The sequence below is a fragment of the Canis lupus genome, chromosome X, assembly GCF_003254725.2.
Source record: "Canis lupus dingo isolate Sandy chromosome X, ASM325472v2, whole genome shotgun sequence".
In the NCBI taxonomy this organism is placed as follows: Eukaryota; Metazoa; Chordata; class Mammalia; order Carnivora; family Canidae; genus Canis; species Canis lupus.
Window position 1 is genome coordinate 14098044 of NC_064281.1, and position 12638 is coordinate 14110681.

The 12638-nt window shown below is 40.2% G+C and overlaps 1 protein-coding gene across 10 annotated transcripts in view; it reads right to left on the reverse strand.

Annotated features, from left to right (window-relative positions):
* RAI2 (retinoic acid induced 2) overlaps positions 1-12638 on the reverse strand; it is a 388271-nt gene that overhangs the window by 262730 nt on the left and 112903 nt on the right. For 7 of the 10 annotated variants that reach the window (XM_049107575.1, XM_049107578.1, XM_049107579.1 and 4 more), the window contains one exon: positions 11219-11363. The exons of the other annotated variants lie outside the window; for them this stretch is intronic. The gene's annotated coding sequence lies outside the window, so the exon portion shown is untranslated. The remainder of the gene's footprint in view (positions 1-11218; positions 11364-12638) is intronic. 10 annotated transcript variants of the gene reach the window in all.

Genomic DNA, 12638 nt, shown 5'->3' on the forward strand with positions numbered 1-12638 from the left:
TAAAATAATAATAATAATGTAACTTATTTAACCCAATATATCTAACATATCATTTCAACATGAAATCAATACTTATAAGTTATTAATCAGATAGATATCCTACATTATTTTTTCATACTAAGTCCGTGCAATCCAGTGTGTGTTTTGTTCTCACGGCGTATCTCAGTTTGGACTAATCACATTTCAAGTGCTCAAAGCCACCTATGGCTGCTGCATTTGACACAATACCAACTGAATTGACCACTTCTATATGGAACAAGGTAACACATAGCATTCCTCCAGTCTCCTGGCATGAAAATTCTATACCAAGGTAGATAGAGGTACAGAACTTCAGCAAGTTCTTTGGCACACAGAACTACTATCTTTTTGTTAATTTGAAAAGGAGGGGAGGGGGATCGAGCCTTCTCAAATTGCAAATGTGTCATTCAACATATTTTAGGGTTTTTCATGCACGCAATGGATTTTCCTCCAATTGGAAAATTTTGAAAAAAAAATTCAGGGGACAGAACAAGTGTAACATATCTACATATTTTCAACCTACTTAGGGGCTTTCATATGTCTGAAAAATCCCAACTATTTCCATGACAACAGACATTATAATGACATCTACTTCTTGACAGGAAGTGAATTTATAAACCCTGGATTTATTATCTATGTATCATTTTTTAGAAATGCATCAGAATAAGACAGACATACCATACTTTTATGAAATAATTCACATAGTTGGCTGTCAGTAGAATCGGGAACTTTGTAAAATACAGTGCTTTATATTCATAACACTATCGTCTCACTAACTGTTCCTCACACACAGTTGGATTCTGACAAATGAATAGCAGATATCTGTCACAAATCACATGCCATTTCTCACCTTTGCATTTTAGTGGTTTCACTGAATTACTTGTGTTTGGGGGCAGGCAACAGTAAATTGCACAGAATTAAAACAGTCAGGAAAACACCCTGATCAGATAGCCACCTGCAGGGCTACCATGTACAGTTGCAGAGGTTGTTTACCACAAAGGTGAATACTTGATTGAAGGGGCAAAAAGGGTCTGAAATCCAACTCTGATCTGCACACCAAGCCATGCACCCTGATACAGGCTGCTCTGTCTGGAGCAAGGCATGCCTTTTTCTAAATCACAGAGACAGCATATGGGCTAGGAGCAGTTTTGGCCACCCACCCCCTTAGTGGCCTGTCTGGTAAATATCAGAGGTAAGTCACTGAAGTGAGAAAAATCCAGGTCACTTCTTGCAAAGAGAAACAAAAGAAAATGCTTTCCACATATTTTGAGACATAAATAAGGAACTGGTTCGAATGAAGGCAAAAGCAGCATTAAAATAATCCAAAAGCTTTAAGATGGACCAAATCCCCATAAAGCAGAACTCCATTCTATAACATCTTTGCATCCGTGTTCACACAGACTGACGTGGACACAGCCTGTATTGGGAGCTCTGTCAGGAGGGAGGCCCCATAGGGCCTTTCTGACTGTTGTCCCTTCCCCAAAACGCTAGCTCCCAGAATCTTGTCGGTATGGTTCACTTCAAAATGCACATAGTAGGGGCTCAGTAAACATTCATCCACCAATTCGGCAACCAACAAGGTTCTTACTTTCTTCTGAAATGGTTTACGCTATTCACAGACAGCCCTAAGTGTTCATGTTGTAAGATTTTTAAGGTGTGATAATCGTATTGTTGTTATTTTTTTAACAGAATCCTCATCTCTTAGGGATACATACTGAAACACTTATTATTTGTAGATGAAGTGATGTGATGTCTTGGATTGCTTCAAAATACTTCAGCGGGGGGCTGGCTGGGGACAGAGGTGAAGCAAGATATGCCATGAGTTGAAAATTGCTGAAGCAATTTGGGATTTCTGATCTCTATCAGGCATTCCTTTGATACTCTCATTCAATTAATCACCAAATGTCTTCTCCAGCGATATCCTCCCTACTACCTCCTGATTGGTGCCTCCTAGTCCCTACTTTGGGATCTTCTCCTGGACTTCACAGCAATCCCCCTAACCAGCCCCACACCATATGAAGAACATTTCCAGAAATACCTTGTTACTCAGGGCTTTTGGTAGGCAATTCACTAGTGACAGCCCCTGCCAACCCCAACTATTATCTTGTGGCTGGAGGCACAGCCTCCCAGCTGATACCTGATGGTTAAACCATATCCCCTGGGTACCTGGGATCCCTCCCAGTCTCAAGTCAGGTGCAGGAGCGGCCCCAGTGGCCAGCCCTTTGGTTACACACTAGTGACTTCTCTGAGGGTTGATATTTCTTGATGAAGCAACAGTCTTAGACTGTCTTATAGGGTAACAAGGATTTATCCTACCTAGTATGGAATTTCTATTCAAAAATATTTATATTGTACACATTTAAGTAGACTAAATTCAAGATACATTCATTTAATTGCAAATAATAATAGAATGAATTTTGAATTTATTTTGTATAGATTTTGATCAAAAGATTCACTCCAAAATTTCAAAAAATACACACAAAACATGAAATCCTAATGCTTCAGTCTTTCCAAAACTTACTCTAAAATGTATTGCCTAGGAATGCCTCACTGGCTCAGTCGGTAGGAGTGCACAAACTCTTGACCTTGGGGTTGTGAGTTTGAGCCCCATGTTGGGTATAGAGATACTCAAAAAATAAAATTTTTTAAAAAGCAAAATTTATTGTCTATCCCCATTGAAGATGTAAGTACCAGGTGGTGGCTAAAATATAAGAATTATCTTACTCTCCTTTATATTTTATGACTTTTCCCCTCAAGGGAAAAAAATCAGGAAATCTATACATTAAGGGTGAGCCAACAACATTCTGATTGAAAAACATGAGTAAAGCAACGAGATCTTGAAAAAACATTTAAAGTGAGCTTTGAATGAATTAAGTGCTAAAGGCTTGAAGGAAGCAGAACAAAGTATCACTTTGTGATCTGATAATGAGGGGGATTATAATTAGAAACAAAAACGATGGTAGGTATACAATCTTAGAATTCAGAAGGGGAGAAATAAAATGATTATCATATAGAATTGCTGAAAAGCAAGAGCAAAAGAACAGGCAAATAGTGTTTCCTAAATATTTGTTTCCTGAGGAAATGTGCTGGAAGGTAGAGACAGGCTGACAGACTATTCAGATGTTCAATAAATGTGGGAAAGATAGCTGTTGATTGCTTTATATTGCCAATCGTGTTTAATAGGGCTTTATAATGTGATCTCAGTGAGGTCATTTTCAACTGAGTTGGAAAACGCTAATGCCAATCAGAATACTAAAAGATAAGTAAGGACCTGCTGGCCTGTTGGGAGAGATTATGACTGAATTTGATGCTGAGAAGCATATTTAAGTCCATGGGGAAAGTCAGACACAACAGAGAAAATTTTCTAAGAGAAAGACATCAAGGAATTGTCCATATTTTAATTCCTCCACAGTACTGAAGTGTCAATAATGTAGCTCCTTCACTTGTCTCATTTGCTGGGATGACTTTAAGTGGATTGGGAGAGAAGCTAGGGATTGCGGAAATGCCAAATTCTTGACCAGGAAGCTATATTTCTATCAGATTACATTAGATTCCAACTAGAAATTTCTCAACCTTTGGTTTTTGATCAGAAGTCAGCAAACTTTCCGTAAAGGGTTAGTGTGCTAGATAGAATAATGGCCCACAAAAATGTCCACATCCTAATTCTCAGAACCTATGAATATGTTACCCTACATGGTAGAAAAGACTTTGAAGATGCGATTAAATTAAGGATCTTTGGTGTGTGTGTGTGGTGGGGGAGGTTGGAGGGGTATCCTGGACTATCTGATTAGGCCTAATCTAATCACATGGATCCTTAAAATCAGAAAAGTTTTCCTAGCAGTGGTCAGATGGAGATGTGACTATGGAAGAAAGGCACACAGAGATGCAACATTGCTGGCTTTGAGGACAGAGGAAGGAGCCAGGAGCCAAGGAATGCAGGCAGCCTCTAGAAGCTGGAAGAGGCAAGGAAATGGATTTTCCCTTAGAGGTGTCAGAAGAGAATATCAACCCTGCCAATTCCTTGATTTTGGCCCGTGTGAGACCCTGTCAGACTTCTGACCTACAGAACTATAAAATAAATTCGTGTTGTTTTAAGCCACTATATTAGTGGTAATTTGTCATGGCACCAGTAGCCAGGTAGTAAATGTTTTGGGCTTTATGGGCTATAGAGTCTTGGCCATAATCAGTCAACTTTGCTGCTGTAGCACACAAGTAGCCATATGTAAATGAATGGGTATGGCTATGTGCCAATAAAACTTTATTTACAAAAACAGATTGTGGGGCTTTAGTTTGCTAGCTCCTGTTCTAGATGTCTAGGAGACATTAGCAGCCACCTTTCTGTGTCCTATGGGTCATTGCTCATGCATGGAAACCTTGCTCACAAATGGGGGGGTCTACATATACCCAAGAACAGAACAAAAGTTTGATACAATCCCTAAAAAATGAAGTTATCTTTTAGAAGCAGTTTTAAAATAAAATTCAAAACCAGAATCTGTCTAACTTAATAGGTTCTCTTACTATTTTCACAGTAACACAATCCAAGTCAACTAAGGCTAAAAGTACACATCCTTATAAGTCAGCAATTCCAATTGCTGAGTATAGGAAGTAGAGTATAGGAAGTATATAGGAGTATAGGAGTATATAGGAGTATAGGAAGTAGAAATGTGTGCATCAGAGGCATGTGCCAAAATGTTCATAGTGGAACGATTGGTATTAGTGGCCCCAAATTATAAACAACTCACAGAAACATCAAAAATGAAATTGATAAATTATAGCATATTCTTACAATGGGACAGACCTAAAAAACGAATGAACTACAGCTACATGCATCAACATGAATATACCTCACCAACAAAATTTAGCTGAAACAAGTCAGACACAAAAGAGTACAGACTATATTATTCTATTTATATGAACCGTATGATCCAGCAATTCTACTTCTGAGTATATACCCAGAAGAATTAAAGGCAGGGCTCAAACCAATTCTTTTATACTGATCTTTATAGCAGCATTAATCACCATCACTAAGAAGTGGAAGCAGTCCAAATGTCCATCAACAGATGAATGGATAAACAAAATGTGGTCTCTCCATGGAATAGAATATTATCCAGACTTTAAAAGGAAGGAAATTCCTCAAAATGCTGCAACATGGATGAACCTCCAGGACATCATGTTAAGTGAAATAAGCCAATTACAAAAAGACAGATACTGTATGATTCCACTTAATATGAAGTACTCAGAGTAGTCAAAATCATAAAGACAGAAGATTGAACAGTGGTTACCAGGGGCTAGGAGGAGAGAAGAATGGGGAGTTATTGTTTAACAGATATAGAGTTTCAATTTTACAAGATGAAAATAGTTCTAGGGATAGAACGGTGGTAATGGTTGCATAACAATGAGAATGTATTTAATATCACTGAACTGTATACTTAAAAATGATTAACGTTGTAAATTTTATGTTATATAAATTTTACCACAATAAAAAAAGAGTACAGACTATATTGTTCTATCTACATCAAGTTTAAAAACAGGCAAGCCTAAGATAGAATGTTTAAGGTTGTGATATATAAAAAGTCAAAGTATAAAGAATACAAAGGAAAAAAGTAGGATAGTGACTCCTTTGTGAGGAAGGAGGGACATACCAAGAGCTTTCTGAAATATTATAAATGCTCTATTTCTTCACCTGGGTTGTGGTTCATGTGTATTCATTTCATGATAATTGATTAAGCTATGCATTCTTGTTTTATGCCCTTTTCTATGTGGATGTGTTGTATTTCACAATTTAAACATTTTAAAAGAAAAGGATTGAATTGTACACAGCAGAAAGTTCAGGCAATGTTACTTGGATTTACAGCACTAGAGACTATGGTCAGAGCAAATGTTTGAATGTTGAGCACTTTCAGTACCAAGTTAGGTTTCTAAGTACATCACTTCCTACTGTGCTGCGGGGACACAGGAACTTAAACACATAGTTAGGGGGTGGGACAGTAGGGGAATACACATGGTACAACTAATGGAAAGCAAATTGACAGTATCTATCGAAATTTCAATGTATTTATCCATTGACCAAATAATTTCACTTCTGGAATTTAGTCTATGGATACACTCTCACAGATATAAAATAAAATGTATACAACTCCTTCATTGCAGTATTGCTTATAACAGCAAAAAGATTAGGACAATCCCATGACAATTAATAGGAAACTGGCTAAATAAACTCCAAGAGAACCATGCAAGGAATACTATGCAAATGTAAAAAAAAAAAAGAATGAGTAAGATCTCTCCGTGCAGATCTGGTACTAACTCCAGAATGCATGCCTCTGGGGTAGAGGGCCACATATATGCTATCTTTTGTGTAAGAAAAAGAATATGTTTTTATATTTTCTTGCATTGTATTAGAGAATATATAAGAAATTAATAAAAGTGATTACCTCTAAAGGATAAAGGAACAGGTAACAGGAACATAGGGAAGAAATAGAAGTGAGACCTCTCAACATAGATTTTTATGTTATTCTGATTTGCAAATCATATGAATGTATTACCTATTTATAAAACAAAATTAAATAGTAAAGAACAAAAAAGAAAAAAGAAAAATACATTTTCTACCAACAAGGGCTCAAGATTACTTTCCAATGTCATTTGAAAGACAACCCCCCCCCCAAAAGAAAGACAATCCAAAGGGATGACAAAAAATTGGTGCGATGGATGAACAAATAAATGTCATTGTGTTGATTTGAGCTTTGCGTTAAGTTGGACAACTTTGAATCGGATTGCCTAGGACAGAAGGACAGGCAAATGATACATAACATAGAGGTGAGGATAGAAGACTCACTGGAAAAAGTCTTCTGTTCTGTGTATCTGTATTTGGTGCCCATCTGTTGAGGAAACCCTATCTAATTCAATGTTATTGAAAAATGCCCAGCAACTTTAAGAAAAGTTTTTCTTCTAGAGAGATACTCTTAAAGTGTTAGCATAAGTGCCTCACTGAAAACTCAGCATCTATGATAAAAGTCATCAAATAAGAAAAGCGAAAGAAATGCATATGTACATAAAGGATGAGTAAATGAGTGAATAAATAGAAGCCACCCTTGCCTGCCATGCATGGTACTTGCTGGTCTGTAGCATTGCTCTAGGCTGTTAGCATTATTTCAGTTCATTTTCCAATTCAATCTGGATCCATTTCATTGAAAATCTGTATAATTTGCTTGAAAATCAGAAGAGTGCTGCTACCCCTACGAACTAGCAATTGTGCTAGTAGGTATTTATCCAAAGAATACAAAAATAGTGATTCGAAGGGGCATCTGCAACCCAATGTTTATAGCATTGTCCACAGTAGCCAAAATATGGAAAGAGCCCAGATATCCATCGACAGATGAATGGATAAAGAAGATGTAGCATATATGTACAATGGAATATCACTCAGCCATCAGAAAGAATCTTACCGGGGATCCCTGGGTGGCGCAGCGGTTTGGCGCCTGCCTTTGGCCCAGGGCGCGATCCTGGAGACCCGGGATCGAATCCCACATTGGGCTCCTGGTGCATGGAGCCTGCTTCTCCCTCTGCCTGTGTCTCTGCCTCTCTCTCTCTCTCTCTCTCTCTCTCTCCTCTCTCTCTCTGTGACTATCATAAATAAATAAAAATTTAAAAAAAAAAGAAAGAATCTTACCATTTGCAGTGACGTGGCTGGAACTAGAGGGTATTATGCTAAGCGAAATAAGTCAGTCAGAGAAAGACAAATACCATATGATTTCACTCATATGTAAAATTTAAGAAACATAACTGATGAACATAAGGGAAGGGAAGAAAATAAAATAAGATAAAAACAAAGAGGAGGCAAGCCATAAGAGACCCTTAACTATAGGGAACTAACTGAAGGTTGCTGGAGGGGAGCAGGTGGGAGGATGGGGTAACTGGGTGTGGGGATCAAGGAGGACACTTGTTGTAAGTGATGAATCACTAAGTCCTATGCCTGAAACTAATAATACACTATATGTTAACTAACTACAATTTAAATAAAATCTTGAAAGAAAAAAGAGTTCCTGCCTTTTCTAAACCCCCACCTCCACCCCACCTCCCACCACCAAGAATAGGAAGGAAATAAAAGCTTTTCAGCATTCACTTGAATCCTGATGCTTGACATTTGTAAATTACATAATAAAAAAGAGAGATTTATTTTGCAAATAGGGATCTTGCCATCCTGTCTACACTCCCCACTTCATTAACTCCCAAGTTTCAAGAGTAGAAAGCACAGTGAATTTTAAAATGAGAGGAAACAGCCAAAAAAGGTTTAGAAGTCTGTGATAGTACAGTTGTGCTTCCTTTGCTTTTAAATGGTTACTACTGCCTTTGTATATTGGATGCATTAACACTAATTTCATTACTAGAAAATCCATTACTAGCCCCTAATTCTCTGAAAGGAGAATTTCTCCTTAAAATTAAGGAAGAAGCTATCATCTTTAAACCACACAGATTACATCTTTCCTAAGTAAACAATAAAGCATATGACTAATCATATTAATGGATCCAACCATTTCTCTTCTGGTGACTTTTGGTAAAGTTTGCCACCAGCTTCATTAATTTAAATTATAAAGGGGCCTTTTAATAGTTTTGGATTTTGTTGTTTTACAAAGAATGAGGCCACCAGGCTTCTTGACTTGTAGGCAGAGTTATCTACTCAGGTTGGGGGCTTCCTGTACCTTTCCACTAGGAATATTCATGCTATAGACTAAATTTTCCCCTCTCAAAATGACAAACTCTACTGCTGACAGGTAATTTTTGTAGGGGTGACTAAGACAAAAGTGACCAGAACACTTGGCCTGAATTGTATTGATTTTGAGGTCAGCAGGATTAAAATATGCAGACCCTTATTGCCAAATGCAGATTGATTTCTCTCTTATATTTCCTTTGACTTATTTCACTAATAAGCAACCTCAGGTGGCCTTAGGCAGTGAAAAATCCCAGGTATCTGTCACAAGAGAACTTTATTCCAGTATTTATTCTATAGCTGCTCTCTCAAGTTGGTCTAATTCACCTTAACAGCCTTATTTGGATTCCTCCCACTTCCCTTGTCCCTGAATTCTTCATCTTGTAATGACCAATTCAGTAAATTCCCCTATAAAGTACTTTGAGCTACTTAAAAGATAATGCCTCTTATAAGCTGAATTAAGTCCACCCAAAATTTAAATGCTGAAATCCTAACCCCCAGTAGCTCAGAAAATGACTCTGTATTTGGAGACAGGGCATTTAAAGAGGTGATTAAGTTAAAATGAGGCCATTAGGGTGTATTCTAATATGACTTTTGTCCTTATAAGCAGAGATTACAACACACAGAGTGACATCAGGGATGTATGTGCACAGGGAAGAGACCATAGGAGGACATAACAAGAAGGTGGCCATCTGTTAAGCCTCAGAAGAAACCCATACCTTGATCTTGTTCTTCTAGCCTCCAGAACTATGAGACTATAAACTTGAGTTACCCAGGGTGTGGTATTCTGTTATGGAGGCCCTAGCAAGCTAACAGGATTCCTTTGAGTCATTCCCTACACAAAGCCACTCTCTCTGTCTTCCAGTTCTGGCCAATTGTGTTAATACTTTGAATATTTCACTCCTCCAAGTACCCATGACCTTTGCCATCAATGTGGCTTTGCAGCTCCGCAAGAGGGGAAGTACATGTTCCTACCCATTGATGTTGGTCTTGGCAGTATGATTTGCTTCACCAATAGAATATAGGCAAAAGGGATGGGATGCCGGGGATCCCTGGGTGGCGCAGCGGTTTGGCGCCTGCCTTTGGCCCAGGGCGCGATCCTGGAGACCCAGGATCGAATCCCACATCAGGCTCCCGGTGCATGGAGCCTGCTTCTCCCTCTGCCTGTGTCTCTGCCTCTCTCTCTCTCTCTCTCTGTGACTATCATAAATAAATAAAAATTAAAAAAAAAAAAAAAGGGATGGGATGCCAATTCTAGGCCCTAAGAGATGTCATATGTTTCTGCTTGCCTCTTTTGTAAATCTGTCATCAAAAATGGAAAAACACGCCTCAGGTAGCCCATTAGTACAAAGAGGATGAGACACATGTGCACCAGTACTGGAGCCAAACTATTCACAGACCCAAACTTGTCTAGGTCTGCACTCTGAAGAAGAATTGTCCAACTGAGCCCAAGCTAGACCAGCCAATCCTCATTCAACTTACACATCTGTGAGAATGAGAATAAACACTTATTGTAAGCAACCAAAGAGTTGGAGAACATATAAGAGGATATTATTGAGGTATTAGGTAAGTAATACAAACTCTAAGGTCTGAACATAATAGGATCCTACTTTAGGAAGATCTAAGTATACAAAATCCAGATGTAAAACTTATACATGCAGAGGTCCATGGCTGGCTCAGTCATTAGTGCATGTGACTCTTGATCTTGGGGTCATGACTTCAAGCCCCATGTGGGCATGAAGCCCTCTTAAAATAAAAAAAATAATTAAAAAAAAATAACTACACAGGCACATACAGAATAAGGAAGATTGTTCATTTGCTATAAAGGCTCCTTCACTAGCAAACATTATTTCTTCATTTGCAATATTACTTGATTTTTACACTGTATAGGGGTTTTGGGGGGGGGTAGATTTTTATTGAGATAGCTGCAGATGCAGTAAGAGGATTAGTTTTGTTTTGCTTTATTTTGTTCTGTTTTGCTTCACCCAGATGGGGTAGGGGCCATCCTGGGATCAAGAGATGTGACAAAAACAAGCGGAGAGAGGAAGTAGGTGAGCAATTGATATTGTAATCTGACTTTAAGGACAAGTATAAATAAGAAGACGGTTGAAGCCCACAGCTCTGCCCAAGTTGGAAGGCCAGCCCCGTACATGGTGGTTCTCATCCCAGCAGCGCCTCCCAGGCCTGCTCCTGCCTCAACAAAGGGCTCAGAGTCCTGTGCCCAGGGGCCAGGGGCAGGAGAGCTTAGTTCTATCTCTGGCTCTCTCAGTGCTCTGAGTGGTTTTGCTCTGCTCTCTCTAGCTGTCTTCCCCATGAAGTCCCATCTTTCTGACCTGACTGTCATCATGGGGAGGGGGCATGGCCTACACCTCCCACAGAACCCACCTTCCTTCTCTCTAGGTAAGACGCCTTCAGTAAGCCATGGCTAATCACGATTCTCTCCCCTCACATTTGTGCTTTGGTCTCTTATTCCCAAGGGGCTTCAATACACCTTACCTAGTACGAGCCTTACAACCTTCCTTTTCCATGTGGAGGAAGCAGGTGGCCAGACTGGGTTTGGAGCCATGTGACTGTCACCTGAGGGTATCAGGGTTTGTCCACATTAGTGGGGAGCTCCGTACAAGCTAAGCGAGGAGCCAGGCTGCAGGAGACAAAGAAGAGTGCATGTTTATCAGCAAAAGGGGACCAGAAACAAAAATTAAAGCCGGGAAAGAGACCTGGAGTCATGGGGCATGAAATAATAGGTAGTGGATTTTGATTAAGAGGAAAATAGACTCAGATTTGGTTTTGGAGAGCTAAATTATTTTGCTGGATGGGAAAACAATGCCAACTATAACACGACGGTGTTTGAAATACCGGCACGTGAAGGACCAAGAACAGGCAGGCTCAGAGATGACCCCACACGACCCAGCCTTCCGACGGGGAAAATGATGTTCAGCAGACACACACACACACACACACACACACAGCTTTACACAAACCAAGTTCTCTTCTCTCTCCAGGTGTCAGACTTACCTTTCCTTTCTTTTTTTTTTAAGATTTATTTATTTATTCATGATAGAGACACAGAGAGAGGCAGAGACACAGGCAGAGGGAAAAGCAGGCTCCATGCAGGGAGCCCGATGCGGGACTTGATCCCGGGACTCCAGGATCACGCCCCGGGCTGAAGGCAGGTGCCAAACCGCTGAGCCACCCGGGGATCCCCTAGAAGGGGCTTTAATCATGCTGTTTTCAGCTGCTAGAATTTCTCAAAATCTAGAATTTTATGAGCAGAACAATTTCAGAGAAAGAGGAAAAGAGAACAAGGTGAAATCTCTCTTGCCAGGACGGCCAGCAGCTTTCCTTGCTGTCCTTTGCATTTGTGGCCTCTCTGTGCCAGGTCCACATCCGGGCTCCTGGGAGATTGCTCGACGTCAGCCCCTGCCCACCTCGGCCCCTCGCAGGTGACTCCTCTCATGCTCTTCATCCCTACGATTATGCCTGCCCAATTTCTGAACCAGACCAGCAGTGTGTCGGGTGGGACATGACACAGGATCTCCCGTCCGAGCTCCTTGTGTTCCCAAGGGCGTCGCTCAGCCACCAAGTTGAGTCACAGCACTCCCCAGTCATCCTCTCCGTGACCCCCTCCCACACTGGCCTCAGCCCTAGGATCAGACTTTGGGGTCTGCTTCTCTGCCTGGCTCTCGTGCCTTCCGCCGAACATACAGCTCCACCACCTGGTCCCACTCACTAAAGAATTTCCCACCAGTCTGTGATGACCACGTTGCTGTCTGCATGGGACAGAGCTGGTTTCTCAGCCACGGACATTCCGCCTTACAGGGAATGCCCCCAAACGTGGCAAGAGCATTTCATAAGTTGCAGACTACCACCATCCTCGACTACCTCCTTCACTCCTTCTATCAGTTGGTTCCTTGGT